Raw genomic sequence first — 24,960 nt, 5'->3', positions numbered from 1 at the left:
GCCTTGGAGCGCGTAAAGAAAGTCTAATTCAAACTTAGGACGAGCCGGTAGCCGAAAGTGTAGGGTCACTTTTCACTTTGATGTAGGCAGCTAGGTAGCATAGCCACTATGGGTGCTTTTTATCATGGGCTTTTTGGTTGTTGGAGGAAATATGAGTGCGTTCATGGCTGTTTTGTTCTTCACAGAACCGCTGATGTCACCTGGAAGGCCAGATTTCTGCAGGGAAGGTAACGTGTCTGCAACTGTTCTCTACACATGCTAGTGAGCATGCCTGTGAAGATGCTTGCTTACCACTCTGACTTTATTGTTCCGCAGACCCGCTGAGTGGACACCTGGATGTCTGCAAGTGAGGTAATATGTCTGCAACTGAATACATCCTGCCAGTGAAGACACTTACCATACTGTTGTGGCTCTTTTGCTTTGCAGGAGCAGAGATTCGTCACCTGGAAGGCCGGATTTCTGCAGGGAAGGTAACGTGTCTGCAACTGTTCTCTACACATGCTAGTGAGCATGCCTGTGAAGATGCTTGCTTACCACTCTGACTTTATTGTTCCACAGAACCGCTGAGTGGACACCTGGATGTCTGCAAGTGAGGTAATATGTCCGCAACTTGTTAACACATCCTGCCAGTGAAGACACTTACCATGCTGCTGTGACTCTTTTTCTTTGCAGGAGCAGAGATTCGTCACCCGGAAGGCCGGATTTCTGGGATTAAGGTAGTGTGTTTGCAAGTCATCATAACACATCCTTCCAGTGAAGATGCTTGCTTACCACTGTGTTTTATTATGTTTTTAGCTGCACAGGACCACTGATTCGTCACCTGAGAGGTGGAATTCCTGCGAGTACGGTAGTATATTTGCAATTCATGTTAACACATCTTTCCAGCGAAGACGCTTGCTTACCAGTCTGATTTTTGTTGTTCGGCAGAACCGCCGAGCGGACACCCGGATGTCTGCAAGTGAGGTAATATGTCCGCAACTTGTTAACACATCCTGCCAGTGAAGACACTCACCATGCTGCTGTGATGTTTTTATTTTTTGCTTCACAGGACCACTGATTTGTCGCCTCGAAGGCTGGATTTCTGCAGTAAGGTAGCGTGTTTGCTAGTCATCTTAACACGTCCTTTCAGTGAACATTATTCCTTAGCACTTTTTTTCTTCACAGGACCACCGATTCATCACACCGAAGGGTGGATTTCTGCCGGTGAGGTGATGTGTCTGCAACTCATCGTAGTACATCAGTGTGAAGATGGGTGCGATACTGCTGTTTGACTTTAGAAGCCTGGATGTGTAGGTATTCAGTCTGCAAGTCATGGTAACGCATCCTACCCCAGCAGCTTACTTACAGTATTTGCTTTGTGACCGCTTTGTCCCCGTAGGCCTCGAAGAAATGCTGAAGGACTCGGTGGCCTCTGCAGTTCAACCAGGTGCGATGATTGTCACCAATGGCAATTAACCAAAGGAAGGTTACTGTCCTAATATGGTCTGTCCTCTCCTCCGCAGATGAAGAGCACCTTGAAGCATCTGCGCGTCGTCGCCTCTGCCTGTCAGCGTGGTGTACAGTAATTGCTTTAGTGTTCTCTCTCAGACCGCACCAACAGTCTATTGCAGATGTGGAGGTAATGTAAAACCTTGTGAAACTGTAGGTATTTAACTTGTGTTTTTCTGGTGTTTTTTTTTAAATGCAGAAATTGTTTTGAAATGTCAGAGGACTTGTTTTAGGTTTGGCCGAACACTCAAGTAGAGCGTTTTGCCCTGTCTCCGGAACCCCAATGGACAGGATTTCAAACGACTCTCCGAGTTGGAAATCTCACCAAGACTTTGGCTCCGGATGGATTCGGCGTGCACCAACGTGCCCTGACTGTTTGACTGACTGAGGGTCTGGGTGGTATTGTGTTGTGCAATGTAGGGTCAAGGTTGTGGATGTTGTAGCTTAGATCCTAGAATGCCGGCATGTTGTTAGTTGGAGTTGAGCTTGTGGATTAGTCGATTAGTTTTGTGGGGGTTGAGGTGTGGTTTGGGTGACTTGACCGGGACTAAGAGCACACACAACAACCAAAAAAGGAGCAAGGAACGCCAAATGTGTCGCACAACAGGCACCAAGGATTTCTCAATGTAACATATGCATGGAAACGGTTACAGCAAGGAGACATTGTGAACAAATGAAATACAAACATACTCGGTGTTGGAACAGAGCAGCACATGACTGCTAAAGTAAAGAGCAAGGATGGAAAAACGCACAGTTGCAACAACAAATGAGCAATGCTATCAGCAAACACATTCAAACCCGGATCAAAGCTGTGGACAACTGGGAAATCAATCAGTGGCATTTCAAACCAACAATGTCACTGCAATGTTTTAATCAAGTACTTGCACAAGGGAATTGTGGAAATGCAAGTATGGGTTCTGTGACCAACATGATATTCAAATGTGCTGGGGTGCTGGTTTTTTTGGAATTTCAGCACTTTCAGAATGGTCCCTTTATACCAATGATGGGGGAAATGTGGGAAATGAATGAATAATGAATAATGTGTGTCATGGTGTGGCAAATTGCTGCTGGGTTGTCAACAAAGGTTTTGTGCTGCCTTTCACCTGGACAGGTGAGAGGTGGGGTCAGTGCTTGAAAAGGACAAAGATCCTTTTCTGGTCCCACCCCTTGCGTTTTGTGGTGGCATTGCATCGCATGGTCACGTCATTCCAGAAACCTGTGCTTTTTCTCTCCGTTTCTGTTGCTTATCTGTCAGGTACCCACTGCCACCCCAACTCCACCTAACACTGTGGTGGTGGGGGGTGGAGCAAAGGCCAGAATCTGAGCTGGGGGACAAAAGTTGACCTGCTTGTTTTTTTTGTCAATAAATATGTATTCCACATTTCCACAGCGTGTACTGGAAGTGTCCTAACCCCTAACCCTAACCCTTTAATCCTGTTTGTCATTGTCATGTTAACCTTGTTTAATAATGGTCTTCTGTACCGGAGGGGTGGTCTTGACCTGGACAGTTTTGGCCAGACTTGCGTCACCACAAACCCAAACATGCTTTTTGTAATGGATCCATTTCAGTCAATACAGCCGTGTCCAGAATTTGCCTTTGCAGAAATGAGCACGACACGTCGACAATCGGGGCACGCCATTGACGAGGAATGGTAAGTGGAGCTTGCAAGCGAAGTGTATTTTGAAATGCAGTGTGCGTTTGAGTTGGCGATTCACTGACATGTTTGTCTCTTGTCTTCCAGATGGTCCGGTGACGTCACTCCCCGGCATCGCTGCGTTCCGGCCTGCGACCTTTTGTTTATTTTTGTCAATGCCATGTTGTGAAATGACTGAATAAAAGTTGTTGATGGAAGTTTTTGTGGTTTGCTCATATTTGTGAGTTTGGAACATTGGAATGTGTTTTGATAAAGACAGATTTGAAGTTTACACAATTGCAGGTGTTATATTTTTGTGTGTTTTACACAGGGACTGGAGGATCTGGAGTGGGCGGTTGTGTCCTGCCAAACAGTGCCCTGGTTTCCCCTTAATGTCAAAGCCTTGGTATTGTAGTCGATAAATTGTCCCACACAATGTTGTGTGTTTGTTGGCGGTGGCTTTAAAACGTACAAGCAAGATGTGTCATTAGAGGTTGAACGCACGTTTTGAGTGTGTGAATCATGCCATGAAGTTACAGTCATTACATACAATCTGCATTTGAAAAAAAATCTGTGCCATTGCTCGTCGTAACAGTCATGCCAGTGGGTGCAGTCCAGCCACGCTGACGTCTCCAAAATGCTAAATGTTTGAAATGCATTGTGTGTTCATCAGTTAAATACATGATGTATTGCCTGCCATGGAAAGCCAAACACTTGATGAATCCTTTGACAGATGTTATTCCAAAGAGGTACGACGGCGAAGCTGATTTTGTTTCACTGTGTCCACAGGCCCGCGTGTCGTCAGATGTCGATGCAGAACCGCAGTCTGGACCTGTGAGACGGCTAGAGTTGTCCTGTCTTCCCGTCAGCAGGAGGGGTTCTGGTAAAGGTCGTTGACATTATTATTGGTTTTATTGAGGTAATGGCATTAGTGGCATCGACGTAATCATGTAAAATGTTATTTGTGTAGCATGTTGTGCGTGAAAAGTTGTTTTAAAGAAACCCAGAGCCTCACCCCCAGATAGAAAGTCCCTTTTAATGTGAAGAAACCCTCACACTCTTGGTCGTCGAGCACTGTAGGCCGAACCGGCATGCTAGCGTGCTCTGCAGTGTAGAAGATGGAGTGTTTTTGGGTGATGTGAAAGGAAAGTTTTCAGATTTGTATCTTGTGCAAGACATGTTGTTGTGCTTTACTTTGCCAGATTAATTAGTTGTGTAGGCTAGTTTGTATGTACTCAGATAGCCACTGTAGCCTCGCAGGAATGCCGTCATGTGGTAGAAGTATGTCAGATAAGTTGGACACTGCAAGTTTTGTGCATGAAAGTAGCATCGATAATTGTACGAATGTTGTTTGTTTTTTGTATGCTTGTCTGCACAGAGGCATGTAGCAATTACAGGCCGATTTGACCTGATGTTTAAATTGCGTTAGACTGAAGATGAACATTGTGCCAAAAAGAGCCTGACCAAAAAAGTTGCAATCCAAAGATCCTAAAGTTAACTTGAGTTTGAGTAGTATTGGGGCTACTTTGGTGTACTGGTGGAACCAGGGAACAGACTACGGCCAGAAGCAGGGTCAGTTGCCTCAAAATGCTCTCTTAATGCAGCATTTCCTTGCAGATGAATGATCGAAGCTGTAGGTGTCCTGCACGAGTCAGCTCTTGTGAAAATTCGTGGACTTGTCCGATGAGGAAAGGATTCTGGATTAGGAGGAGGAGCTGCTGCCAGTGGCAGAAAGTGTTGAACTTTTTGGTGAAGTTTCCAATCAGCTTGTAGTTTTGTGATGTGCTCACATTCTCCCTGAAGACTTTAGGAGGTCCAGCCTCCTCTTGAAAGAGCGAACACCGACTGCAGCTTTAAATGAAGCTCATTATGACGTGATGTGACGTAACGTCCGTCAAAAAGGCAGCCATTTTGGTCTTGTGCTCATCGTGCAGATAAAGCGAAAGCTGTGTTGCTCTCTGACTCGGGACCAGTGCATTTCCTTTACTCAGCCACCTCACATTGTTGCTCAAGTAGCAGGTCATTGGCATTTGCCTCAACATGTTCCAGGAGTTCTCTCAGGAGGCGATGCTACTCCTTCATCCGGGGTATAGCCCCCTCTCTTTTCCAGTGGGGTTACCCCAGCAGGTGCTCACAGAGGTCCTTCTTATCTGGACAGACGTGGCGAACAGCTGCATCGAGCTGGGCCAGTACAGAACCTGCTCATATTTCAGATTTGTGGGTTTCTGTCGAAGCTGCCATTGGAATGTGTAAATGTATGCCCGGTGAGTCTGGCTGTGTCATATTGGGCTTGCAGTATCGTCAGCTCGGACTTCAGGGGAAAACACCACGGGTTTCATTTGACACCTGTAACTAACAAGGATGCAAAATAAAGAATCACACAGTGACCTGCATCCCTACCTCAGAAGCCAAAGAGATGGCACACCGAAGGAAAGAACCAACCTCATGTTGCGACCTGCCGGACCTCTGCCCGAACAGCACTTGCTTCCAGTACAATGGGATCACCTGTCTCCATTTGTGGCTAATCTGTACATAGAAGAAGTGGAGAGAAGAGTTCCTGTTGATACCTGGGTTAAAGACCCATGAATCGGAACGGTTCACAGAACACATCAACTCAGTGGACGTCAACATGAAGGTCACAATCTGGCTCTCTTGAAGGAAATTCTGCAGATGCTTTGCTTTAATCTTCAATCTCTTGCTTTAATCTGGCCCTTTTTCCTCCAAACCTTTGGACCTTGAGTCCTGAATGAAAGGCACGCTTGACTTTGTATGTTGGCTCAGGCTTATGAGCGGCCTTTGTTTGTCGATTTGTTTATTTATCGATTTATTTATGTATTAATTTATTTCAGGGACAGTGCATATTAAATAACAAATGTATAAATATGCCAGAGTTAGACAAAGGGCTATTTTCCATTTGTTGGTGAAACCCGAGGATCTGAACAGCTCATTTAAGTGGATCAAATGTGGATCTCTGCCTCTTTTCGTGGGCTCTGTGAGCTGGGAGTAATCTACAAGTATATACTAAAAGTAAGTTATTGTGTAAAATGTGTCCCTGAGTGTATAATATGTGGAATGGAATGGACTGTTTTTGACACATATGTAAGGGAGTGTTTCTTGTCGCTGTAGCTGAGGGGTTGAGGCTCTGGGTGTGTGAAGTGCTTTGAGACGGTTGAGATTGTGAGACGTGCTGTTGAATTGAAACAGAATTGAACTGAATGTGTTTTTTATGTAGGCTAAGGAGAAAGAGATGACGGAGATGAACAGAAATGGTGGAAATGTAAGCAAGACTGCAGGTATGTGTTTTTTCTGTATGTTGTGTAGTCGGACAGATTTGGAAGTTCTAAAGTTTATGTCTTGTTGTGTTTATGCCGTAGTCCCTGGTCCTGGCCCGGCCCTAGCCCTGGTCCTGGCCCGGCCCTAGCCCTGGCCCCGGTCCTGGTCCTGGCCCCGGCCCCGGTGTGAGGAGCCACAGCAGCTGTCGATCAGGTGATGGTTTGTCCTGGTGTGAGTGTTGTGTTTCCAGTTAGCGCTCAGTAGTTAGAGATTTTGATTGTACATCAGTGTCGTTACTTTGAACCACTGTGTCCTCTGAGCGGGTCAGTACTACTTCCTCGTGTGCAGACATAGTCCATATTTTTCCAGGTCAACTTCAGAATCGGAATCAGAAATACTTCATTGATCCCAGGGGGAAATTGCTTTTATTCCAGGTGCTCCATGTATACTCAAAAAGACAGGTTAGAAATATAAATAAGGTAAAGTAATAAGCGTAAGATAAAAATAAAACCTAATAAATTCTAAACATTAATAAACATTCAAGTAAAATCCTGGCAAGTGAAGACTGAAGTCATATATAGTACTTGTACTGTGTGCAGTAAAATCTTGTCTAAAGAAATCCAATATGGATAAGATTACAAGACAGTGTTAGATCTGATCTCAGAGAGAGGAGTTGTACAGTTTGATGGCCACAGGAAGGAAGGACCTCCTGTGGCGCTCAGTGGTGCATTTGGGAGGGATCAGTCTGGCACTGAACGTACTCCTGCACTTCAGCAGCATGTGGTGGAGAGGATGGAAGCTGTTCTCCAGGATCCCTGCAGCTCAGACAGCATCCTTCTGTCTGACACTGCACCCTTCTGATCAGTTTATTGAGTCTGTTTGTGTCCGCTGCTCTCAGTCTGCTGCCCCAGCACACAACAGCAAACAAAATGGCACTGGCAAGCACAGACTGATAGAACATCCTCAGCATAGTCCGACAGATGTTAAAGGACCGGAGCCTCCTCAGAACACAGAGGCGGCACAGAGGCGGCACAGAGGCGGCTCTGGCCCTTCTTCTGTGTTGTTAGTCCAGTCCAGTTTATTGTCCAACACCACTCCCAGGTATTTGTAATCCTCCACAATGTCCACACTCTGTCCACCGATGGAAACTGGAGCCGCGAGTGTCTTGGTCCTCCTCAGGTCCACAACCAGCTCCCTTGTCTTTGCCACATGGAGCAGCAGATGGTTCTGCTCGCACCATGTAACAAAGCTGTCAACCACAGTCCTGTACTCAGACTCTCCACCTTTGCTGATACATCCCACTATGGCAGAGTCATCAGAAAACTTCTGAAGATGACATGACTCTGTGTGGTAGCTGAAGTCAGAGGTGTAGAGCGTGAAGAGGAAGGGAGACAGGACTGTCCCTTGTGGGGCCCCAGTGCTGCTGACCACTGTATCAGTGAGTAATGTTAGAACAGAACGAGTCAGTATATAGAACACCTCGAATTAGATCTTGTGATTACCTCTTGGAATTGCAGAGGGTTGCAAAAGCTTAAAAAGGTAAAGCAGGTGATGCAGAGGTTGAAGTCTATAAATTCCAAAATTGTCTATCTTCAGGAAACTCACCTGGCATCAGGTCAGGAAATAAGGGTTAGGAGGAGGTGGCAAGGCAATGTTCTATCAGCCCCTTTTAACTCTCAAGCAAGAGGCGTTATGATTCTTATTCATAAATCAGTCTGTTACGGCCCCCGAGGTCCGTATGGGAGAGAGTGACGTTCTCCCCGAGCCTGTGTGTGTGAATGAGGTTATCCTATGAATGGGACGGATTAGGTATGCAGATTGCCACACCTCCGGAGCTTCATCAGGAGTGGCACGTTGAAATGCCTGCACCAATGGGGGTTCTCCTCTCCTGGACCGTGATGACGTAAAAGGCCCGCGCCGGCTGAAATTCTTTGGGAGACTGCGTGAGAGAGCACAACTGTGTGGCTTCAGTTCTCCCCGCGCTACTATTTAATATTGTAGCGTCCGTGTGCTGTGAGTTAGAGAGGTTTCTCTGTGTTAACAAACTTGCAACGACTGTGTCTGTGAAAATTTGGGTTTTCTTTCGTTGTTGGGATTTTGTGTGCTGTTCCTCCTGTGTGTGTGAGGGTGAGTTTCGCTCAGTTTTGAGTAGATTTAATTTCGTTGTTTGACCTGTGTGTTTTTCGCTCCTAGAGTTGTTTTGGGTTATTTGTTGTTTTACTACTGCAGTAGAAGCAGTGGCTTTAGTTTTCTTTTTATACTTCGCTGTCTCGATAATCCCCAGCAGGGTTCCTGCTTGTAATTTATTTTTTTTTATACTATTGTTCTCATTTTATGAAACCGTTGTCAGGTTTTGTTGAAAACCTGTGTGCTTCGTTTGTAGTTTGAATCTGCCAGTAAAGAAATAGACATTTGAGTTTGGCCTTCCTTTGCTTTATTTTATCTTAAATCTAATGTTTACGTCCTTCCTCAACCCCTAGAGAGCTGGGGACGTAACATTAATGGGGGCTCGTCCGGGATCATTAATCTTGGAGTATTAATTTTGGAGTATTGTTCCCTTATATATATATATATAAAAAAAAAAAAAAAAAAAACATTTTTTTTCTGAAACAGTAAAAGTTAAGCTAAAGCAATTGTTGGCTATACTCAATTTCCATTTTTCCTGTTTTCTTGTAAGATAATTGGATAATTGAATGAGAGCGGGAGCGTGAGTTGAGTGAGTGCAGGTGCAACTGATAAACTTTGCTGAGAAAATGGCCACAACTGAGCTAGAGCATTTCTTCGTTGCTCCTTCGATAAAAGTTCTTGATAAATTTAGAAAGGAGGATTTAATTCGAATTGCTTTGTATTATGAAATTGAATTCACAAAACAAATTCGAAAGCAAGAATTAAAAGGATTGATTGTCAGCAGGTTGGTGGAATTAGGACTTGCATTTCCAGAGCAGGAGGAACCTGTAGCCTTGTGTGTTGTTCCTGCTGAACAGGACAATGCGGCTGATAGTCCTGTGTATGACGGCAAAGCTGCGGCTGCGGCAATGGTCAGTGGGAAGCCGGCCGAGGTGAAAACCCCCTTCACGGTTCCCAAATTTGATCCATTTTCTCCACAGAGCAGTGCTAGCTCACGCTTAGGTGCCCGGCTGAAAGTGCGCCTGGCAAGGCTAGAGCTGGAGGCTCAACAGCGGAGAGAAGAGCGGCACTTTGAGCTCGAATTGAGGAGAATTGAGGCCGAAAAAGCCATCAGACTGCGCCAGGTCGAGCTAGAAGCTCAGCCCCAAGCAACACAAGTGACGCCAGCCAGTGAAACAGGTATGCCTTTTTCCACCACCCTCCCAAAATTCGACATAACAAAATACATTACTGTAGTGCCATCCTTTCGTGAAGCTGAAATAGATTCATATTTCTCACTTTTTGAAAGAATTGCTATTGCATTAGAATGGCCAAAAGAGTTTTGGACGTTATTATTGCAATGTAAACTCAGTGGCAAAGCTCAGGAGGTTGTGTCGGCACTCAATTTGGAGGACAGCACAAATTATGAGAAAGTCAAAGATGTGATATTGAAGGCATATGAGTTGGTGCCTGAAGCATACAGACAAAAATTCAGACGCACAAGAAAACTCCCTACTCAGACTTATGTAGAGTTTGTACGAGAAAAGTCTGTTCTCTTTGATCGGTGGTGTACTTCGGAGAAAGTTAATGATCTTGCTTCGTTCAGAGAATTGATGCTCCTTGAAGAGTTCAAGCAGTGCTTGCCTGAGAGCATAGTTACATACTTGAATGAAAAAAAAATTGACACAGTAGGCGCGGCTGCGTTGCTGGCTGATGAGTATGTCCTTACGCACAAGACCTTTCCTATTGCAGTCACTGGCAACAGAGATCGGACTGTAAATAATTTCAGCACTTTTGCTCGTTTTGAAAAAAAGGCGCCCGTGAAAGACACACGCGAGTGCTACTACTGCCACAAACCTGGCCATGTTATTGCAAATTGTTTGGCTGTCAAGCGAAAGGAACGAGTGGCTCAGTCCCAAGTTAAAGGAGTCGGCTTGATAAATAGCAAGATGATTGCTTGTGAACAAAAATCAGAAAATGATGAAAGTGCTGTGGATTCTTGTTTTAAACCATTTCTGCTAGATGGTTTAGTGTCACTGCCTGGACAGCCTGACCATCAGAAAACTGTGAGTATCCTGCGTGATACTGGTGGCTCCCAATCACTGATTCTAGCTGAGTGTCTGCCGTTCTCAGATCAGTCTGCTGCTGGCTACAGCGCTGTTATCCAAGGCGTTGAGATGGGATATGTTCCGCGTTCTGTGCACTACATTCAGCTAACTTCTGAATTAATTTCAGGTATATTTCCTGTAGCGGTTTGCCCCGCACTTCCAATCAAAGGAATCCAGATGTTACTCTGTAACGACATCGCAGGCGGGAAGGTAATTCCAACCCTGGAAATTTTAGATCAGCCATCCTCCGTGGTAAATGAGGATTCAATTGATCAACTGGCACAGAACACATTTCCCACCTGTGCTGTTACTCGAGCACAAGCTCGTAAAGATAAAGATGTTGCCTTGGCTGACAGTCTGTTTGCTACAGTATTTTCTACTGATCAGAAGCCTGAGAGGGACCTTCCGGAGGAGGAAGAGACGACTGCCGCTGCTACAGAGCAGGTAAACGGGGTCTCTCCCCCTCCTCCTGGAGACCCCTGTATTGGTGCTGGCTGTGTGTCGTTATGTGAAGCTCAGAAAAATGACCCTACTTTGCAAGAATGCTTCAGTAAAGCTATGAGGAAAATTTCTGATGTGGCTGACGCTCCATGTTTCTATTTGGATAAAGACGTCCTTATGCGAAAATGGTGCGCTGCCTCTGGATGTGAGTGGACTAACGTTCACCAAGTAGTGGTGCCATCAAAATATCGGACGCAAATTCTGTCTTTGGCACATGAGAGTCCGTGGTCCGGACATTTGGGCATTACAAAAACTTACAGGTTAATATTAAACCATTTTTTCTGGCCTGGATTAAAACGTGACGTGATTTCACATTGTAGGAGCTGTCATACATGTCAGATGAGCGGAAAGCCAAACAAACCGCTCCCATCTGCTCCGCTCCATCCTATCCCTGCTACAGGAGAACCGTTCGAAAAGGTGATAGTAGATTGTGTGGGTCCGCTTCCGCGCACAAAGAGTGGAAACCAGTACCTACTCACTATCATGTGTGTTGTCACAAGATTTCCAGAGGCTATTCCGTTAAGGAAAATTACCACAAAATCTGTTGCTCGAGCATTGACAAAATTTTTCACCACTTTTGGTTTACCAAAAATAATCCAGACAGATCAAGGTGCAAATTTTATGTCAAGGCTGTTTGAACAGGTACTCCATACTTTACACGTTCAACATGTGACATCTAGCCCTTATCACCCAGAGTCCCAGGGCGCATTAGAACGTTGGCATCAGACGTTAAAATCAATGTTGAGAAAGTTTTGTCTTGAAACACAAAAAGATTGGGATGAAGGCATTTCCTTTGTTGTGTTTGCAGCCCGAGAAGCAGTTCAGGAATCACTGGGATTTAGTCCTGCAGAGCTAGTGTTTGGGCATAACCGGAGAAGTCCGCTGAAAGCATTACAGGAGCAGATCCTCTCATTGCCCGGTAAAAGTGTAAAAATACCTGAACACGTCGCTACTCTACGTGCACATTTGTCTCGTGCCCGCGCCCTAGCAAAAGAGAAGCTTACACAAACACAGAAACGAATGAAAGCTAGATTTGATTGCTCCTCTGCTGCTAGAAAATTTGAAATAGGAGAGAAAGTGTTAGTATTGATGCCAACACAAGGGTCAGCGTTGTCTGCTAACTTTTGTGGCCCATTTAATGTGTTACAGCGCATTTCTGACACAAACTATGTTATCGAAACCCCAGAGCGAAGACGGAAGTCCCGTGTTTGTCATGTAAACATGTTAAAGAAATATAACCCCCGTGACGCATGTGAACCTGTGTGTGAGAAGCCGGAAACGTCTATTTCTCCTGTATGCGGTGTTGCGCTCATCGCTAAGGAAGAGTGCGGACCAGATTGTCCCACCGTGCGTTCAGCACCCTTGAGTGCTAGACTTGTAAATTCAGTTATGATACGTGAGCTACCCAATCATCTAAAACATTTGACTGAGACTCAGAGAAATGACGTTGTTAAGCTGGTGAAAACTTATGCTTCGCTGTTCAGTGATGTTCCAACGCGTACCTCTGTGATTGAACATGATATTAACGTAGGTGATGCTAAGCCGATCAAACAACATCCGTACCGAGCAAGTCCAAGTAAGCGCGAACTAATGAAGTCAGAAACTGATTATCTGTTGCAGAATGGCCTGGCTGTAACCAGTTCAAGTCCTTGGAGTTCACCCTGCCTACTGGAGACTAAACCTGATGGTACCCCCAGATTCATCACAGATTACAGGAAAGTCAATGCTGTTACTGTCACTGACTCCTACCCTCTACCCCGGATTGATGACTGTGTAGACACAATCGGCGCTGCCAAGTTTGTAACGAAACTTGATTTACTGAAGGGTTATTGGCAAGTGCCTTTAACTAAGCGTGCGTCAGAAATTTCTGCGTTCGTGACCCCTGATAGATTTCTGCAATACACCGTGATGGCGTTTGGTATGTGTAACGCCCCTGCCACCTTTCAGCGGCTCGTTAACACTGTCTTGTCAGGGCTCAAAAACTGCACAGCGTATCTTGATGACATTGTGATATATGCTTCGACATGGAAAGAACACATGGAAATACTAGAACAGGTATTTTCACGTCTAGCTTCGGCTACCCTAACTTTGAATTTGGCAAAGTGTGAGATTGGTAAAGCTACCGTAACATATCTGGGAAAGCAGGTTGGCCGCGGACAAGTTAAACCTCTCTCCGCTAAAGTTGAAGCAGTTCAAAACTTCCCCACCCCCACGTCCCGTAAGGCACTACGCAGATTCCTTGGCATGGTGGGATACTATAGGAATTTTTGCAAAAACTTCTCTGCAGTAGTACGTCCCTTAACTTCACTTCTCAGTCCTAAGAGCCTGTATGTGTGGAGTGCTGACTGTCAAACTGCCTTTGAAAATGCCAAAGCTCTGCTGTGCAATGCACCTGTCTTAACAGCTCCAGACCTCAGGCGCTCATTCAAGCTGGAAGTTGATGCGAGTGACACTGCTGTGGGTGCGGTACTCCTACAGGAGGATGGAGACGGTATAGACCGGGTGGTGAGTTACTTTTCTCGAAAGTTCTGTAAACACCAACTGAACTATTCAACTATTGAGAAAGAAACATTAGCGTTGCTGCTAGCTCTGCAACATTTTGATGTATACGTAGATTCAGGAAAAGAATTGACCGTGTACACTGATCATAACCCAATTGTGTTCCTGAACCGTATGTACAATCACAATCAGAGACTCATGCGATGGGCCACCCTGATTCAGGATTATAATATAAAGATTGTACATAAAAAGGGCTCTGAAAATGTGATTGCTGATGCTCTGTCTCGCGTGTAACCTGTGTGCATGTTTAACCTATGTATATTATGTGGATCTCGCGCAGGGGAACGTCACTCTTAAGGGGGGAGGTGTTACGGCCCCCGAGGTCCGTATGGGAGAGAGTGACGTTCTCCCCGAGCCTGTGTGTGTGAATGAGGTTATCCTATGAATGGGACGGATTAGGTATGCAGATTGCCACACCTCCGGAGCTTCATCAGGAGTGGCACGTTGAAATGCCTGCACCAATGGGGGTTCTCCTCTCCTGGACCGTGATGACGTAAAAGGCCCGCGCCGGCTGAAATTCTTTGGGAGACTGCGTGAGAGAGCACAACTGTGTGGCTTCAGTTCTCCCCGCGCTACTATTTAATATTGTAGCGTCCGTGTGCTGTGAGTTAGAGAGGTTTCTCTGTGTTAACAAACTTGCAACGACTGTGTCTGTGAAAATTTGGGTTTTCTTTCGTTGTTGGGATTTTGTGTGCTGTTCCTCCTGTGTGTGTGAGGGTGAGTTTCGCTCAGTTTTGAGTAGATTTAATTTCGTTGTTTGACCTGTGTGTTTTTCGCTCCTAGAGTTGTTTTGGGTTATTTGTTGTTTTACTACTGCAGTAGAAGCAGTGGCTTTAGTTTTCTTTTTATACTTCGCTGTCTCGATAATCCCCAGCAGGGTTCCTGCTTGTAATTTATTTTTTTTTATACTATTGTTCTCATTTTATGAAACCGTTGTCAGGTTTTGTTGAAAACCTGTGTGCTTCGTTTGTAGTTTGAATCTGCCAGTAAAGAAATAGACATTTGAGTTTGGCCTTCCTTTGCTTTATTTTATCTTAAATCTAATGTTTACGTCCTTCCTCAACCCCTAGAGAGCTGGGGACGTAACACAGTCCCATTGAATATTGATAAGATAATAGCAGATAGGGCAGGTAGATATTTAATAGTTCAAGCCAAACTTCTGACGGAACCTCTTGTGTTGGTAAATATTTACGCCCCAAATAATGACGACCCAGATTTTTTTTTTTAATTGTACTTTGGACCCATCTAAAGATAGATCCACAAAATTAGACAGATCTCATAGTAAGAGTAGAGGGATTTTACATCAGTTTATTCAAACTCTAAATTTAAGAGATATACTTTATCTTATTCATGTTTTTCTAATTCATACAAATCATACTCCCGAATTGACTTTTTTTTAGTCTCTGATCATGCCCCCGTTAATATTTGCTATTTGGACCCAGGACTGAGAAAAGATCCACCAAAATGGAGATTGCAGCAGAAATGGCTTTTAGATCCAGATTTTATTTCCTTTCTTGAAGATCAGATCGACTTGTTTTTCTCGGTTAACCAGTTTGAAACTTGTGCAAGTACAAGATTAGGGGTCAGATAATCTCTTTTACAAGTTCAAAAACTAAAAGATGGAAACAAAAATTACTTTTATTAGAGTCTAGACTTAGAATTCTGGAACCACAGTATGGTTTACTGATTTTGAGAGCGCAGTATAATGAAATGTCAGCCATAAAAGCAACTGGGGATCTTCTAAAACTTAAACAAAGCTTCTTTGACCAAGGGGAAAAATGTGGTAAAATTTTGGCATGGCGCATAAAAAAGCTTCAAACAGAAAGATCTATAACGAGTCTCAACTCTGATAATGGTGAAAGTATAACAGATCCTATTCTAATTAACTCAGCTTTTAGAAACTATTATGAAAATCTGTATAATTCTGAGAGTGATTTTTTATTTATTTGAGTCTATGGAACCAAATACATTCCTAAGTAATTATATTTTTCCACGAATTTCAGAGAAGGACAGAAATAGTTTGGATAAGGAGATAACTTTAGCAGATATAGCAGAAGCTATAAAAAGTATGAAAACTGGAAAGGCAGCAGGACCTGATGGTCTGCCGATTGATTTTTACAAGAAATTTTGCTCGAAGTTACAGGTCCCTCTCCTTGAAATGTTTCTTGAGTCCTATCAGAAGCAGATTCTCCCGCCCTCCTTAAGAGGTGCCTTTTAAATTCAGATTTAAAAATTCTATGTAAAATATTGGCAAAAAGGCTGGAGGTTATCCTTCCAAAAATTATTCATGAGGATCAGAACGGCTTTATTGTAGGTCGACAATAGGGGTGGGCGATACTGAAGATTTCAGTATCGATCCGATACCAAGTAAATCCAGGGCCAGTATCGCCGATACCAATACCGATACCGATACTTTTACTTTGAAATTTCATGATCATAAATAATTATTTGTTTGCCTTCTTTTTTTGCCTTTAAATAGATTATCGTGATTAGCAGAATAATAATACACAAGAAACATTTGTTAAGTAAATCAAGCTGCAAACAAAAGTGCAGAACTGTATAAGTTTGAAATTTTAACTTCACAATCATGTCAGCAATGCTCCTTGTGACAGCCATGGCTCTTGGTGAATCATGCAGGTGTAACAGCACGACTAAGATACTTTTATAAAAGTTTAACACCTACCTGCATGTAGTCTAAATATGAAGAATAAAGATCCTTCAACAGTTATCACCAAAGCATAATTATATTAATCATACTGAAATACATATCATTATATAAACTTATATAATTACATTATTAGATATATTTTGGAATTTGAGAAAAACAATTTATTTCAGCTGGTGATATGATGACTGTTCAGTCATTCTGCTAAAATTGCATGTCTTATCACAGCACTCAGAAAGACACCATTAATTCATGCTGCAGATTACTCGATCTAAACCTTCACTTTTTAAAACCATCTACCTGTGTTTTGCAGTAAAGCCTCTGTCAGTCAACTCTCTGGTTCATGTTTGGGGATCTGCCTCTTCCTCCTCCCTCTGTTTACTCTGCAGCTCCGCTTTGGGCTCTGCTGCTTTATGTTTGTGTAAATGAGTTGTGTTTCCACAGTGGCAGGTCGCTTTCCTGCACACCTCACAAGTAGCAGTTTCTTCTTCTCGTCTGTCGCTGTGAAATAACTCCAAACAGCGCTCCTCTTCCTCTCTGCCATCTCCATGATGCTAGCTGCACTTTACAGCCAATCAGGAGCTCCGTCTGCTCCGGCAGAGTGGAGAAGGAGGGGGAGGGGTGGTTGTGCCTGCGCACTGAGCAGAGTGAGAGGAGCGCTGTCTGCACCGCGAGTAAATACGAGTAAAGTTGCTGAAGGTACAGAAGAGAAACTTCCACAGAAATATCGATCTCATCACGCTAGTATCGAGTAATTACTGATCCTAACGTTGATATCGATACTATCGATATTTAGATCGATTCGCCCACCCCTAGTCGACAAGGATTCCACAATGTTAGGCGAGTATTAAATGTCTTGCAGTCTCAGAAAGAAGAAATGGACACAGCTTTGCTTTCCCTCGATGCTGAAAAGGCATTTGATCGTGTGGAATGGGGTTTTCTGTTTGATGCTCCAATAACAACCTTTCTAAACCAATTAAGGTAAATCGAGGGTGTAGACAGGGATGTCCACTTTCACCAACCCTTGGCAATTGCAGTGAGGAGTCATAAAAGAATTTCTGGTATACAATTAGGACAGTTGGGCCAAAGGATAGCTCTTTATGCAGATGATGTCATGGAGCTTATTAAAAATTTTGGAAGGGTTTCTGGTTACAAAGTGAATAATCAAAAATCTTCAATACTGCTAATGAATTCAAACGATAGAGCTAACCCCCCAACTCAAACTCGTCAATTCAAAACTGTTAATTGTTTCACTTATTTGGGAATACAGATCACTTCCCTGTTGGGAGATATTGTGCAGGGTAATTACACACCTCTTGTAGAATCTGTAAGCCAAGCTCTTAATAATTGGGTATCGCTCCCTATCTCTCCAATGGGTAGAGTGAATATAATCAAAATGAATACCCTCCCTAAGTTTCTCTATCTCTTTCAGAATGTCCCCTTGCCTCCTCCTCCTGATTTTTTCTCTAAAATGAATAGACTGCTCAATGACTTCATTTGGAGGAATGATAGAGGAGGGCTACAGTGCCCAAACTTAAAATGGTACTACTGGGCAGCGCAAGCTAGGACCCTTGGAATGCCTGCATTTTTGTACTCTAACAATCCAAAAAATCTTAGAAAAGCTACATCAAACCCAATACTGAAAAGTATGGTTTCAGTTTGGTCGGAGATACAAAAATATCTGAAGAATACATCAGTCCTGTCCCAGTTATCTGCACTGGAGGAAGTATTAATTGAGGACCCCCTTTTTTTTATGGTTTGTTAATGGCAACAGTGGAATTTAGCTTGTATAAAAGCTCAGAGGCAAACATTAAACACACGCTTAAAATTATTGCAATATAAATGGCTGATGAGAGTTTATTTGACTCCTGCAAGATTAAGTAAATTTAATCCAAATGTTTTAGACTTGTGTGTCAAATGCAGGGCAGAGAAAGGCACATTGTTGCAAATCCTACAAATCAATATTGAACTAGAACCTAAATTTTTTATCTTAGGCATTCCTCCCAAGAGATATAAGGTAAAACCTAGAGAGCAAATGTTTATTGATATATGTTTGTTACAAGCAAAAAAGGTTATTGCTTTAAGCTGGAAAAATATTGATCGGCCAAAAGTTGGGAGATGGCTCAAAGAGATGTGTCTGTGTTTGCCTTTAGAGAAGATTACGTACACTCTTTTTTAAATTTAATTTTTATTTTCTTTTAATACGTTAAACACAGTGTATATATATATACAGAGCGTGCCCAGAACAGACATAGAACAACAAATAGGTCAGTCATCAGTCCGGTAAGAAACTAACATTCAGGATTCGCCTACAGCACATTCCCACAGAAGATCATTCACGGGCTACATACAATACAGGCAGAAAATAAATGATTAATTGTTAATAATACTGTGTGTATTTCCTCCAGTATTTTTCACATCTTTCGGCAGCACCCCTCAGGGAAAGGGTCATCCTTTCCATAACATAGATTTCCTGCACTACCGCCCTCCATTCCACCACCGTTGGAGGTTCCTCGCTCAACCATCTCCTGGTTATAGATTTTTTACCGCTCACTAATAATATCCGCAATAAATATGTATCCCGTTTTTTTAGTCCTGTCGGCAGATTACCTAGGTAGGTGGTGCTAAAATTGAAAGTGAGCGTCAGTCCAATTATTGATCTAATTTCTGTCATCACCTCTGTCCAGAACAAGGCTGTAGCAGGGCACTCCCAAAAAATGTGAAAATGACCAGCTGACATATTACCACATTTTCTCCAACATTGACCGTGTTCAGGACATTTGGTTCTTTGTCCTTTCAATTTGGGTGTTATGAAAAACCTTACAGTATTTTTCCAGGCAAACTCTCTCCAAAGATCCGAATTAGTAGTTATAGATTGTGTTTTACAAATATTTAACCAGTCCTCCTCGGTAAGTGTTATATTAGATTCCCTTTCCCATCTAGATTTAATGTAGGTTGTGGAGAGACCTCTATTTAGTTGCAGTGATGAGTAAATCCTGGAAATTATTTTCTTATTGTTATTACCCTTATATGCATCAACAAATATCTTTATCAGAGTCATGCCCACCTCTCCAGATGCTTTAATAGTTTTCTTGTTTCTCCAAATGAAAGATATCTTGAAACCGTTGAAAACAGTCCAGGCATTCTTTAGATGAGATAGTACAGTAGGAGGTGATACCCTTAGTAATCCAATGTTTAAACCTGTTGTCCAAATTTGCTGGGGTAAATTCTGTATCATAAGCAATCCACCGTAATATTCGTACGTTTCTTTCAAAGTTGTCATTTTTAAATTGTTTATACCAGATGTTTAATGGAACATTGATCCACGTATTAAACTTTTCCGATTGTTTTCTCTGTAGCTTATTATCTCCCAAGAAAGCTTGGAGAGGTATCGTAGTCTGATTCTGTTCTAGGTTCTTCCATTTAGCTTCATACGTTGGGTCACACCAATACACCAAAGAGCGTAATTGTGCTGCCCTGTAATAGTCTACCAGGCAGGGTAAAGCCCTTCCCCCTTTATCTTTAGGAAGCTGTAATGTCTGGAATCTAATCCTGGGTTTTTGTTTTCCCCAAATAAAGGTGGATATCATTTTATTCCAATTATTGAATTGTTTAGGGGGCATTTCAACTGGAAGTGATTGAAAGAGGAAAAGCAGCTTTGGTAATATGTTCATTTTCACTATCTCTATTCGATTGCACATACTCATAGGTAGTAATGACCAACGATTTAGGTCCATTTTGATATTGCCGGTTATAGGATTGCAGTTAATATTGTAAATGGATGAAAGATCTTTGGGAATATGGACCCCTAAGTATTTGATTGCCTTACCGTTCCATTTAAAATTACATATCCCAGTTCTGTTACCCTGTGGTTTATATTTAAAGGCAAGTGTCTGGGTTTTATTTAAATTCAACTTATATCCAGAGTATGATCCAAAATCTTGGAGAAGGGATATTAATTTAGGCAGGCTTATATTCGGTTCTGTAAGAGCCAACAGGATATCATCCGCATATAAACAAATCTTATGCTGCACATCTCCAACCTGTACACCGGATATCTCATTGGTTTCCCTGATTGCCTGAGCCAATGGCTCAATAAACATGGCGAAAAGTGTGGGGCTAAGGGGACACCCCTGTCTGCATCCCCTCTCAAGGAAAACTGGCTGCGACAGGTTTCCATTTATTTTGATTCTGCCTGAGGGGGAGCAGTAGAGAGACCTTATACAACCAATAACTTGGTTTCACATTGTCCTGGATCTGCCTATGTTTAACAAAGCCGGTTTGGTCTGTGTCTATAAGGTCTGGGATTATATCTTCCAATCGTTTAGCTAGTATCGATGCAAATAATCTATAATCAATATTTAAAACAGATATAGGTCTATAGGAACTACAGTTTGTCTTATCTCTACCCTGCTTGGGGATTATTGAGATTACCGCTTGTCTCCATGACATAGGGGGAACTCCCCCCTTTAGTACATAGTTGAAACTTCCTTTTAGCATCGGTATTATTATTTCCCTAAACTTTTTATACCATTCAGATGGGTAGCCATCAGCACCTGGCATTTTATTTGATTTCAGTCTTGATATAGCTTTATTTATTTCTGCATCTGTTATCTCTCGAGTTATTATTTTGTTCTGTTCCGTTCCTATAGATGGTAGGTCTAAGCTAGTCAGGAATTTGGACACATCACTTATACCAGCTGCTTCAGGCTGTGCATATAAATTAGTATAATATGTCTCAAATGATTTTTGAATATCCTCTAATTTATGACATGTTTCATTTGTCAGGGGATCTTTCACTTTGTGTATATATCTCTCTGCCTGTTGTTTACGTATCCTCCATGCTAGAAGTCTTTTAGATTTGGGACCATTTTCATAAAAGTTCTGTTTAATTAACTTAGCCCTTCCTGCTATCTGACTTTCATAAATATTATTTAGGGCTTGTTTTGTATGTAGAATCTGTTGTAGGACCACAGAGTCATTGCTTTCCATATGTTTTTCAGCCAGTTCTTTAATTTGTTTATCTTTTTCCTTTTTCTTCTGAGCAGACCATCCTATAAGTTTACCCCTAAGAACTGCTTTAGCAGCATCCCAAAGTGTACTTGGAGAGATAATATAATCTTTTATTTCTTTCTCTATATATTTCTGAAAATGCGGGTCATTCAAAAGATTTGTATTAAGTCTCCACAAAGTTTCTTTAGGTTTGTTGTCTAAGTGTAATACCAAGTAAACCCACGCGTGATCAGAAATGTCCCTCACTCCTATATCACAGTTTATTATTCTGTGTCTATCTAAGTTGAACATAAAAAAATAATCAATTCTTGAGTACACTGAACCCTTCTTATGATCCTTCCATCTCTGTCACATGCTCGGCTGTGTTCAACCAGTTTGAGCATGTTAGCCTGCCCTTTCTGAGAGACCTAATGGATCATATGAAACCAGCTGGGTCTCCCTGTGATCCAGTCCCACCTCGTCTTTTTAAAGAGGTCTGCTCTATTCTGGCACCACATTTGCTTAACATCATAAACAGCAGTTTGTCAAGTGGGAGTGTACCTGTGAGTTTTAAGCATGCGGTGGTGACACCACTGGTTAAAAAGCCTGGCCTAGATCTTTCTGTGCTTTCTAATTTTAGGCCAATTTCTAAACTCCCATTTCTTTCTAAAATTCTGGAGAAAATTGTCTACTGCCAGCTTTAGAGGGGCACCACATTCTAGAGATGTTTCAGTCTGGGTTTAGAACCCGTCACAGTACGGAGTCAGCACTGTTGAGGGTTTTTAATGATGTTTTTTTAGCTTCAGACGCGGGTCACTGTGTTGCTCTGGTTCTGTTGGACCTAACAGCGGCCTTCGATACAGTGGACCATCAGATCCTCTTGTCTCGCCTGGAGAACTGGGTGGGCATCCAAGGTGGTGCTTTAGACTGGTTCAGGTCCTACCTAACAGGGAGAACCTTTTGTGTACAACTTGGAACAGCGGAGTCACGTGCAGCACCTCTCACATGTGGCGTTCCTCAAGGCTCTATACTTGGCCCTCTTCTTTTTTCCCTGTATATACTTCCTCTTGGATCTATTTTCAGAAAGCATGGTGTCACATTTCACTGTTATGCTGATGACTGTCAAATTTATCTGCCACTAAAACAGGGAGCGGCTTCTTGTTTATACAAACTTTTAGAGTGTATTGCGGAGATTAAGGCATGGATGTCATTAAACTTTCTCAGCCTAAATGATGAAAAAACTGAAGTCATGTTGTTCGGCCCTCATGATGCTTCCAAAATTCATGTGGATCTGGGTCCTCTGAGTCAACATGTGACACAAACAGCCACAAATCTGGGGGTAAAAATGGACAGTGGTCTGAAATTCGATGTGCAGATCAAATCAGTTGTCAGGTCCAGTTTTTATCATTTATGACAACTAGCCAAAGTCAAGCCATTTTTATCAAGACATCACTTTGAGATTTTAATCCATGCTTTTATCTCATGTAGACTTGACTACTGTAATGCACTTTATGTTGGGCTCAGCCAGACGCTGCTGTCTCGTCTGCAATTAGTTCAAAACGCTGCAGCCCGACTTTTAACAGGTACCAAAAAATTTGAGCACATCACTCCGGTTTTAGCTTCCATTCATTGGCTCCCAGTGCATTTTAGGATTGATTTTAAATTCTTTTATTTGTTTTTAAATGTCTTAATGGCCTCGCCCCACAGTATCTGTCCGACCTGCTTCAGCCATACACTCCCTCACGCTCTCTCAGGTCGGCAGATCAGTCTCTTTTAATAGTCCCACAAACAAAGAGGAAATCTAGAGGGGATCGTGCTTTCGCAGTCACTGCCCCAAACTATGGAACAATCTGCCCCTGCACATTAGGCAGGCTGACTCTCTTGTAGCTTTTAAATCCTCTTTTCTCTTTGGCTTTTAACTCAGTCTGAGCTGTTGACTTTTACTGTTTTATGTTTCTACTATGTTTTTATCGTTTTTTTTATCTTCATGTGTTTTACATGCTTTTGTATTTGTGGACAGCACTTTGGCCAACTTGGTTGATTTTAAAGTGCTCTATAAATAAAGTTGAGTTGAGTTGAGCCATCTCCTTGTAATCGCTTTCTTACTGGCAAGCAGAAAAATGTCATACATATATTTATTCTTGAAACCATTTACTGTGTCTGGTCTTAAGCCCAGGTATAAAGCCTTAAACTCCAAGGGGATCACTATTTTCATGATTTTCATTTTCCCTTAATTTCTTCCCAAAATTTTAAAATAGCCGGACAGTCCCAGAACACATGGAAATGAGTTGCCTTATTATTCCCACAGGATCTCCAGCAAGAAGTGCATTCTCTTAGAGAGGACCCCAGAGCTGGAGTTTTCAAAAACCTAACCATGTTTTTCCACCCAAATTCTCTCCAAGAAAGAGATGATGTACTTTTCCATTGTTGTAGAATTATTTTGTCCCAGGTCTCCAACTGCAGTGTTATGTTACTCTCCTTCTCCCATTTTTCCTTTATGTATATAGTATCTCCCCCATTTAACTCTTGTAACACCTTATATATCTTTGATATATTTCCCCGGCCGGGATCTGACCTGTAACCTAGAAGAAAATTCTTCAGTATGCCCGACGGGCATAATTGTCGTTCTTCTCTACCCATTTTTTCTCTACATAATGCCTAAGTTGCAAAAATCTATAAAAATCCCGGCTAGTAAAACAAAGCAATTCTTAAGATCTTGGAATTGTCGCATCGTGCCCCCCTTGTAGAGCTCACTATATTTTATTAACCCTTTATCAGCCCACTGTTTAAAAGCCGTGTCCATTCTGTTCGGTAAAAAATCAGAGTCATATCCTATCCATCTCAAGATCCAATATGGATGCTTAAATTTGTTTTCACCGATTACCCTGTGCAAGACCCTAATTGGTATCTTTATCCATGGATTAGTATCTTTAAGGTGATTGACCAGCCCATTGTCCCCTATGATTGCCTGTATTGGGATATTACTAGATATTTGAAGTTCTATCTCTTTCCACTTAGCATTATAGGATGGGTTACAAATATCAACCAGGGTTTTTATCAGTGATGCTCGATAGTAGTTTACGATGTTTGGAAGGGAGAGGCCACCTTTGTCTTTTGCTGATTGAAGAGTCTTATAATGAATTCTTGGCTTCTTTCCCTGCCAAACAAATCGTATTATTAATTTGTCTAATTCTTGGAATTTAGCCTTAGGAAGTTTAACAGGAATATTTTGGAAGAGGTATAGTAATCTGGGCAGTACATTCATTTTTATTGCTTCAACCCTCTGCCCCAGCCCTAAAAATGGCACCAGATCCCATCTGACCAGATCAGATTTGATTTTAGAGATTAAGGGGTCATAGTTTTCTGATATAATCGTATTTAGATCCTTTGGAATATTCACTCCTAGATACCTAATTGACTTTAGGTTCCAACTGACTTGAAGTTCCTCTTTAATTGATTGGCTAGGAGAGAAATTAAAAGACAATATTTGGGATTTATGGGTGTTGAGCTTATATCCTGAAAATAACCCATATTCACGCAGGGTTGGAAGAAGCTCCTGGAGGGAAGAGGATGGCTGTCCCAGGTATATCAAAATGTCGTCCGCAAACAGAGCAATTTTATGTTCCCCGTGTGC

General features: G+C 42.4%; 1 long non-coding RNA gene across 3 annotated transcripts; it reads left to right on the top strand.

Annotated features, from left to right (window-relative positions):
• Positions 1 to 317: 317 nt before the first annotated feature.
• LOC114429668 (uncharacterized) lies at positions 318 to 4,012 on the top strand. Of its 3 annotated transcripts, none has more exons than XR_003669875.1 (10): positions 318 to 351; positions 673 to 716; positions 796 to 847; positions 928 to 963; positions 1,049 to 1,091; positions 1,165 to 1,289; positions 1,379 to 1,426; positions 1,503 to 1,618; positions 3,454 to 3,528; positions 3,912 to 4,012. It is a non-coding gene; the product is annotated as an uncharacterized LOC114429668 (long non-coding RNA). The 3 variants fall into 3 exon arrangements; XR_003669877.1 differs by having other exon boundaries at positions 328 to 351; positions 796 to 842; XR_003669876.1 differs by lacking the exon at positions 3,454 to 3,528 and having other exon boundaries at positions 3,912 to 4,006.
• Positions 4,013 to 24,960: the final 20,948 nt, after the last annotated feature.

Source organism: Parambassis ranga, unplaced genomic scaffold, assembly GCF_900634625.1.
Source record: "Parambassis ranga unplaced genomic scaffold, fParRan2.1 scaffold_198_arrow_ctg1, whole genome shotgun sequence".
NCBI classification, from domain to species: Eukaryota; Metazoa; Chordata; class Actinopteri; family Ambassidae; genus Parambassis; species Parambassis ranga.
This window is presented reverse-complemented; position numbering and strand designations above follow the sequence as displayed.